The sequence below is a fragment of the Pteropus alecto genome, unplaced genomic scaffold (genome assembly GCF_000325575.1).
Source record: "Pteropus alecto unplaced genomic scaffold, ASM32557v1 scaffold313, whole genome shotgun sequence".
Classification (NCBI taxonomy): domain Eukaryota; kingdom Metazoa; phylum Chordata; class Mammalia; order Chiroptera; family Pteropodidae; genus Pteropus; species Pteropus alecto.
Genome location: NW_006434832.1, coordinates 484,809 through 491,231, shown reverse-complemented (window position 1 = coordinate 491,231; position 6,423 = coordinate 484,809). Strand labels below are relative to the sequence as shown.

The window sequence follows — 6,423 nt, the reverse complement described above, 5'->3', positions numbered from 1 at the left end:
AGCCTACAGCACCTGGTCTTCCTATGTGTGGTCTCCCACCCAAGTACTAACCAGGTCCGACCCTGCTTAGCTTCTGAGATCAGACAGGATCGGGCTTGTTCAGGATAGCATGGCCATAGACCACAACATTATTTTAAATGATGAAAAATTGGAAACAACCCAAATGTCCATCAAAAGGGGATTAAATAAAGAAAATGTGGTACAACAGCACAATGGAATCCTACACAACCACTGAAAACGATGTGGAAAAAAATTTGATGCCATGAGAATATTTTCATGAAAAATTAGGTTGTAAGATATTGTGTACCATGTGATATCTTTTTCTTGAGAAAATATGATCATGGAAAAAAGATTACAAAAGTATTTATGCAATTATTAACAATTGTTCTCATTGGATTACGATTTAGGAGTGATTTTATTTTCTTCTTCGTACTTCTCTGATCCCTGCCACCACCAGAATTTCTACATTAAGAGTTTGTAACTTTTACAGCAGAAAAAATAATTTATTAAATATTTTAAAAAGTCATTTGTGGAGTTGGTAATGAGAATTAGCTGTAAATGGACATTTTAGTGGGGTAATAAAATGTTTTAAAATTAGATTATGTGATGGTTGTACAACCTGATAAACTTAATAAAAAATGTTGAATCGTACACTCAAAATGGGTAAATTTTATACTATGAAAATTATAATTAAAGTTGTTTAAAAACTCTTAACTAAAGTCATTTGTTGAGCCATCTGCCATTAGGGTCAGTCTTTCAACCTGACCTCGAGATCCAGCGGTAGAGATGCCAGACAAAATACAGACATCTACTTAAATGTGAATTTCAGATAAGGAATAATTTTTTAATATAAGCATAAAAATAAATAAAATGTAAAAGTCACAAACTCTTAATATAAGTACTCTACAAAATTATTCCTTGTTTATCTGAAATTCAAATTTAACTGGGCATCCTGTATTTTTATTTGCTAATTATGGCAACCCTAGTCTGGAGTTCTTGTTCCTGTAGGATCCCAGGGTCAGGGAAACAGATTTGGGGATGGACATCTGAGCTTGTACCCTCCACTCCCAAGGCAAGTCTGTGGAGCCTGGGAGAGTGGGATGAGGAGCTCAGGAGCTAGAAAAAGCAATATGAGAGAGAGTTGGGGCAGTGATCATTTCCGTTCACCTTTGCTGGGAGTGGAAGTGGCCAATAGCATTTCAGCTAGTCCAGAATCAGGGAGTAGTAACACTAAGCCTAATGGTGAGGGTGGGGCTTACCTTTTGCCATCCCCATGCTAACCCTTCACACAAGTATTCCATGTCTGTCCCAACCACACATTTTTATAGGTGTTGAAACAGATTTTAAGAGAGTAAGCAAATTTCCAAGTTCACAGCTGGTAAGTGGCTGAGTCTCAGTCCAAGTCAAGGTCTTTACCCTGACATTGGTATGGAATCTGGTAGTTAAACCGAGCAGGCTCTGAGTTCCCATAACCTGGGGTGATATCCTTGCTTCTTTACTTGCTAGATTCCTGGCTTTTGGCGAGTTCCTTAATTCTCCTGAACCTCAGGTCCTTCATCTTAAAAGTAAGAATAATAATAATCACAACACACATCTTGTGGGGTTGGGAGGATGAAATGAAATGATGCAGGTAAAATCTGTTTTCTGCTTCTCTGTCTACCGGGAAGGTTATGTCCTCATGTATGTGCCAGAGATCCTATGACTTAAGGATGATGGAATGTACCTTCCAGACATGTGAATTAAGAACTTCCTGTCTGGGTGTCCTGAGTCTTCAAGGAGTTCCCAGGAGAAAGAGGACATGGCTATCTCTGCTTATTTTGGGGAAACCTCTCACCTGTGGGGACCTATCTGGCACTATATCCAGAGAGTTCTGGGTTCTGCTCTGGCCCTGCCACTTACTGGTTGCTTAACCTTCCTGGGCCTCTGTGTCCTTATGTATAAGATGGAGTACATAATATCTACCTAATAGAGTTGTGAGGACGATACTATATGTGACAGGGCCTTGCAAAATGAAGTTGCTCAATAAATGTTTACAAAGAAAGGGAACGAAATGTATGTCAAATGAAGACTGCTTGCTGGAGAAAAGACAATTGGGCCAGTTTTTCTGTGGTGCTAGTCCATGCCTTTCCATATACCATGTCAGTGCACTGCGTCTTATTCTCTATTGTTTCATGACCTCAGGATCAAAAGGGCTTTCCAGAATCATACAGTCTATCCTTCCAATCACATAGGGGGAAATTGAGGCTCAGAGAAGACAAATGATTTGCCTGAGCTTCTTTATGCAGAGCTGGCTTGTGTCTCCCAGGCTCCTTCCTTCCCTATTGCTCACCTTGCTTCTTGGAGCTCTGTTATTTCCACAGGATCATAAACTTCCAGAGGGCAGGCACATTTGCACCCTCTGTCTCTTCCCTGACATGCATGCTCTGCTTTGAGAAGACACTCTGGAGGAACCATGAGAAGACACGTGGGACATAACTGGCCACAGCTGTCCTTGCACTGTTGTGTTCACATGGCCTTGACTCCTCAGCAGGGAGGCAGGAACCCTGTCCAGTCCAGGAAGTCCTGGGCCTCAGTTCCAGGTCCCAGCAGGGAGGTCGGGGAAAGGATAGGCTTCCTTTTCAGCCATCCCCCTGGACCTCCTGCTCTTCTTGCTGCTAAAGGGGTAAAAACGCTCCATGTCAGCTACTCCTTGTCCCTTGGTGGAGCTTAGCTGATAAGCCTGGCCCTAGGGTCCCACCTCTGTCTCAGGCTCTCTGGTCACCTGCTGTCCTTTAGCGGGAAGCTGGCTGCTATAAGAGGCTCTTGGTTGATGTGGAGCTGCAGACCAGGGGACTGGTAGCCTTTCCCTGTGGCATGCGCTGGAGCGCGCTCTCTCTCTCTCTCTCTCTCTCCCTCTCTCTCTCTCTCGGCGGGACTGGGGGTGCGTGTATCCTACTGGTGCTCGCTCTCTCTCTCTCTCTCTCTCTCTCTCTCTCCCTCCCCCTTTTCTCCAGCTCTGGATAGATAGATAGATAGATAGATAGATAGATAGATAAATAGACAGATAATAGGTAGATAAATTTTATTTTATTTTATTTTATTTTGGGGGGCACCATGACAAATGCTGGTAGCTTCACCCAGAACAGTCTTCATTTTTAAACAAATTTACAGCTTGTTCTAGGAGCCACAATGCTGGCTTTCCCTAGGCTTGGCCATTGTTGAGACAGTGGCCTGCTCCCAGTCTCTAGGCCAGGAAGGCAGGAGCTAGGAGGCCTGGGAAGGGATGGAAAGTGTCAAGGGCCCGGTGAGGCTTTCAAGCGAAGAATGACTGAGGCCCTCACCTCCAGTCAGGCCCTCCTTGTTTTGTTTTTTGATTTTTTTTTTTTATTTTGAGCTACAAGTCTAGAATTGTTAGCTCGCAGAACTAGAAAAACCCTCAGAAGTCATCCATCCAATCATACTGTTTTATATATGAGGAAAATGAAGTCTAGAGGGGTGACGGCTTGCCCAGGTACCTCTCTGTTGTTCTTCCTCCAAACATCTCAAATAGTCAAGTGTGGCTTTGGAACTAGTTTCCTTTAAGCATCTCAAACAGTCAAGCATGTTGGCTCGGCACCAATTTTCTTTAGCCCTAAGCCCAGAGGAGAAGGGGGAAAGGGAAAAGCGGGGAGAGGGAAGGGAGAGGAAACAGTTTGTCTACCCTTCCTTCTCAACTTCGCCTTGCGGGATCGTCCAAAAGTGTCTCCAGATGGAAAGACAGAAATCCAATCTAACCCTCTCATCCTGTAGGTAAAGAAACAAAGGCCCTGAGAGAGGAGGGGACTTGTCCAGGGTCACACAGGGAGGCCTAGCCAAACTCAGGTATCCTGGGGGTAATTTTCATTATATTCTACATAACTCAGTCCTCAGTTACATGCCTTTGCTTTGTGCCCTGGGCACATGAATTGTTTTCCCTGAAATAAACTGTTTTCTGGCTTTTGAGCATGGCGTATAATGCCTAAGGGTAGGACTGAATCTTAAAGCATCTTGAAGTAATGAAGGTCCAGCCTAGACTTTGAAGGTCAGAACTATGCTGAATGCTATCACATCTGCCATCAAATCCAATTTGGAATAAACAGTGTCAGAACTAAAAGGGACTTCAGAGAACAGAAGTCCGAGTCTTGTTTCCCAGATGAGCATACCAGGGACCAAAGGGGAAATGACTCATCCAACAGCACATTGGGATGGAGCTGATCCTAGGACCCAAGTTTTCTCACCTCCTGTCCTGTCCTCTAATTTTTTTACAGTCCCCACAGTACCGAGTATTGTGCTGGCTTCATAACTTTTCAATATGCTCAATAAATTCTTGCTGAATGTAATAGGAACAAGGTGCCTTATGTGCAAGTTGCCCTTGGTAATTATAAAACCTTTAAAGAATGCATATTTCCTTTGATATATCTAGTAAATGCTTATTACTTGGGTTTATCAGCTCATTTCTTCCTTGTTCTATATTATTTTCTGCCCGAGGCTGTATTTAGGCAGAACTGGACTGTTTCCACCCCAGGCACTCTTTGGAGGTCAGCAAGGCCACCTGAGTATTGCTCCACGGGAGACCAGAACTGTGCTAGACCACTCTAGCCAGAGCCTCTGCAATCTTGTCCATGGATCTGAGGATTTCCACCCCAGGAGAAATTCTGGGTGAGAGTTTGGAGGTGCATGAGGACACACAGGAACTGGGTGCCCTGTCTATTCCCCAGGCAATGCTAACTTTAGAGGGCATAGACCCTGGGTGAGTGAGAGGGGTGTGGAGAAGTTGGGTGCTAGCAAAACTGAAAAGGTTTTAAGCCCTCTCTTGATTAGATTTGTGTTCTAAAAAAGGTCATTCTGGTTTTGAGAGAAGACTGGGATGGAGGTAGGGAGTGGACTAATTGGAGAGGCAACTATAGTATCTCAGGTGAGGTGTGAATTGGCTTAGAGCAAGGCATGGGGCTGGAGATGTTTCAGAGGGAACTGATTCATGAGATATTTTGTAGGAAGAACTTTTATCATTTATTCCAGAAACATTTATGTATGTCATTTACTTTTTCTGAATAGATAAGTAATATATGATAGTTGGAAAACTTCAAACATACAGGAAAAAGTAAAGAAGAAAACAAAAGTAAATATTTTAGTATATATTCTTCTAGACTTTTTTTTTATACATACATACATGCTCTGACATGTGGATCTAGTTTGTTGTTGCTTGCCATAATGGAGCAATTCTGTAGTACTTGTTTGATTTCTGCTCTTCAAGAAAACAATATATCATAAGCATTTTTTCAGGTCAGTATAGACGTATATCATTTTTAATGTCCAGATGGCATTTCACTGAGTAGATATGCCCTAGTTTATTTGCCAATCCCCTACTGATGGATATTGTTTTTCCCAACTTTGCACATCATTATAAACAATCTCTTTTCCTTCTATACTCATTGTTGAACACATAAATGTTTATTTCCTTAAAATAAGGTTTTGTTAGTAGAATTACTGGATTATTGACAAACTGTCTAGGTTTCATCATAGTGTGTCCTAAGGGGAGTTGTAGAGGAGGACAGCACCAAAGTCAGGGACCGGAAGTCTTCATTTTGAAAGCCTTGGACTGTTACGACCATACTCTGGCTTTTCTCAGTCTTTTCTTTACCTAGCGTGGATGCAGTATGTGCAGTTCGAGCTCGAGACCTGTTTCAGCCAACCACCTCCATCCAGCCTGACAGCTTGGCTGGGGCCTCCGCGGCCCTCCCAGCCCTAAGAATCCGTCCCCCAGTTCCCCTCCCCCACCACGGGAGGGCGTGTTAGGGAGAAGCTTAGGCAGGCAACGATTGCACCACACACGGTTTGAAAAGGAAGTCGAGGTAGCGCGGAGAGGAAAATCGAGAGTCCCAAAGGCTGACCCCCAGAGGCCAAACCAGGCTGCCTGCAGCGTTCCTTCTAGCATTATTCCCTGGGTTCCGATCCCTTGCCTTCTACCCACTCCCCAGCCCAGCCCGTTGCAGAGTACCGGCCCTTTAAGAAGCTGTCACGGTGGCGCTTCTGGCCCCGCCCCTCAGGGAGGGCCGAGAAGGAGGGGCGGGGTTGGTGGTGGCTGAAGCGGAGGGGAGGGTCTGGGTCTATTTTTAGCTCCGGGTTGGGTCACGTGACGGGAGTGACGTCTCCGAATGTTGTTGTTGGTGGCGGCGGCGAGCAGAGCCCGAGGAGCCGCCGCAAAGATGGAGGAGCCGTCGAGGAGGCGCTGCCGCTGTTGCCGCCGCCGCTGCCTCCGCCACCGCCCGCGAAGCCGGAGCTCGAGCCGCAGGGGGTGAGCGCGCCGCACCAACCCCGACCCCACATCCCCTGGGCCCCCGGGACGCGAGGCGGCGCACCCTGCTTCTGCCGTCTCTGGCCGCGGGCGCCCCGCGCGCGCGCCGCGCGCACCGCCCCCCCTCCTTC

At 45.5% G+C, this 6,423-nt stretch overlaps 1 protein-coding gene and 1 pseudogene across 4 annotated transcripts in view; one reads left to right on the top strand and one right to left on the bottom strand.

Annotated features, from left to right (window-relative positions):
- On the bottom strand, positions 1–121 carry LOC112478456 (annotated as a pseudogene).
- Positions 122–6,140: 6,019 nt separating this feature from the next.
- HDAC5 (histone deacetylase 5) overlaps positions 6,141–6,423 on the top strand; it is a 35,902-nt gene continuing 35,619 nt past the window's right edge. For 3 of the 4 annotated variants that reach the window (XM_025045581.1, XM_025045578.1, XM_015588045.2), the window contains exon 1: positions 6,141–6,292. The gene's annotated coding sequence lies outside the window, so the exon portion shown is untranslated. The remainder of the gene's footprint in view (positions 6,293–6,423) is intronic. The other variant, XM_015588044.2, reaches the window with a different exon arrangement.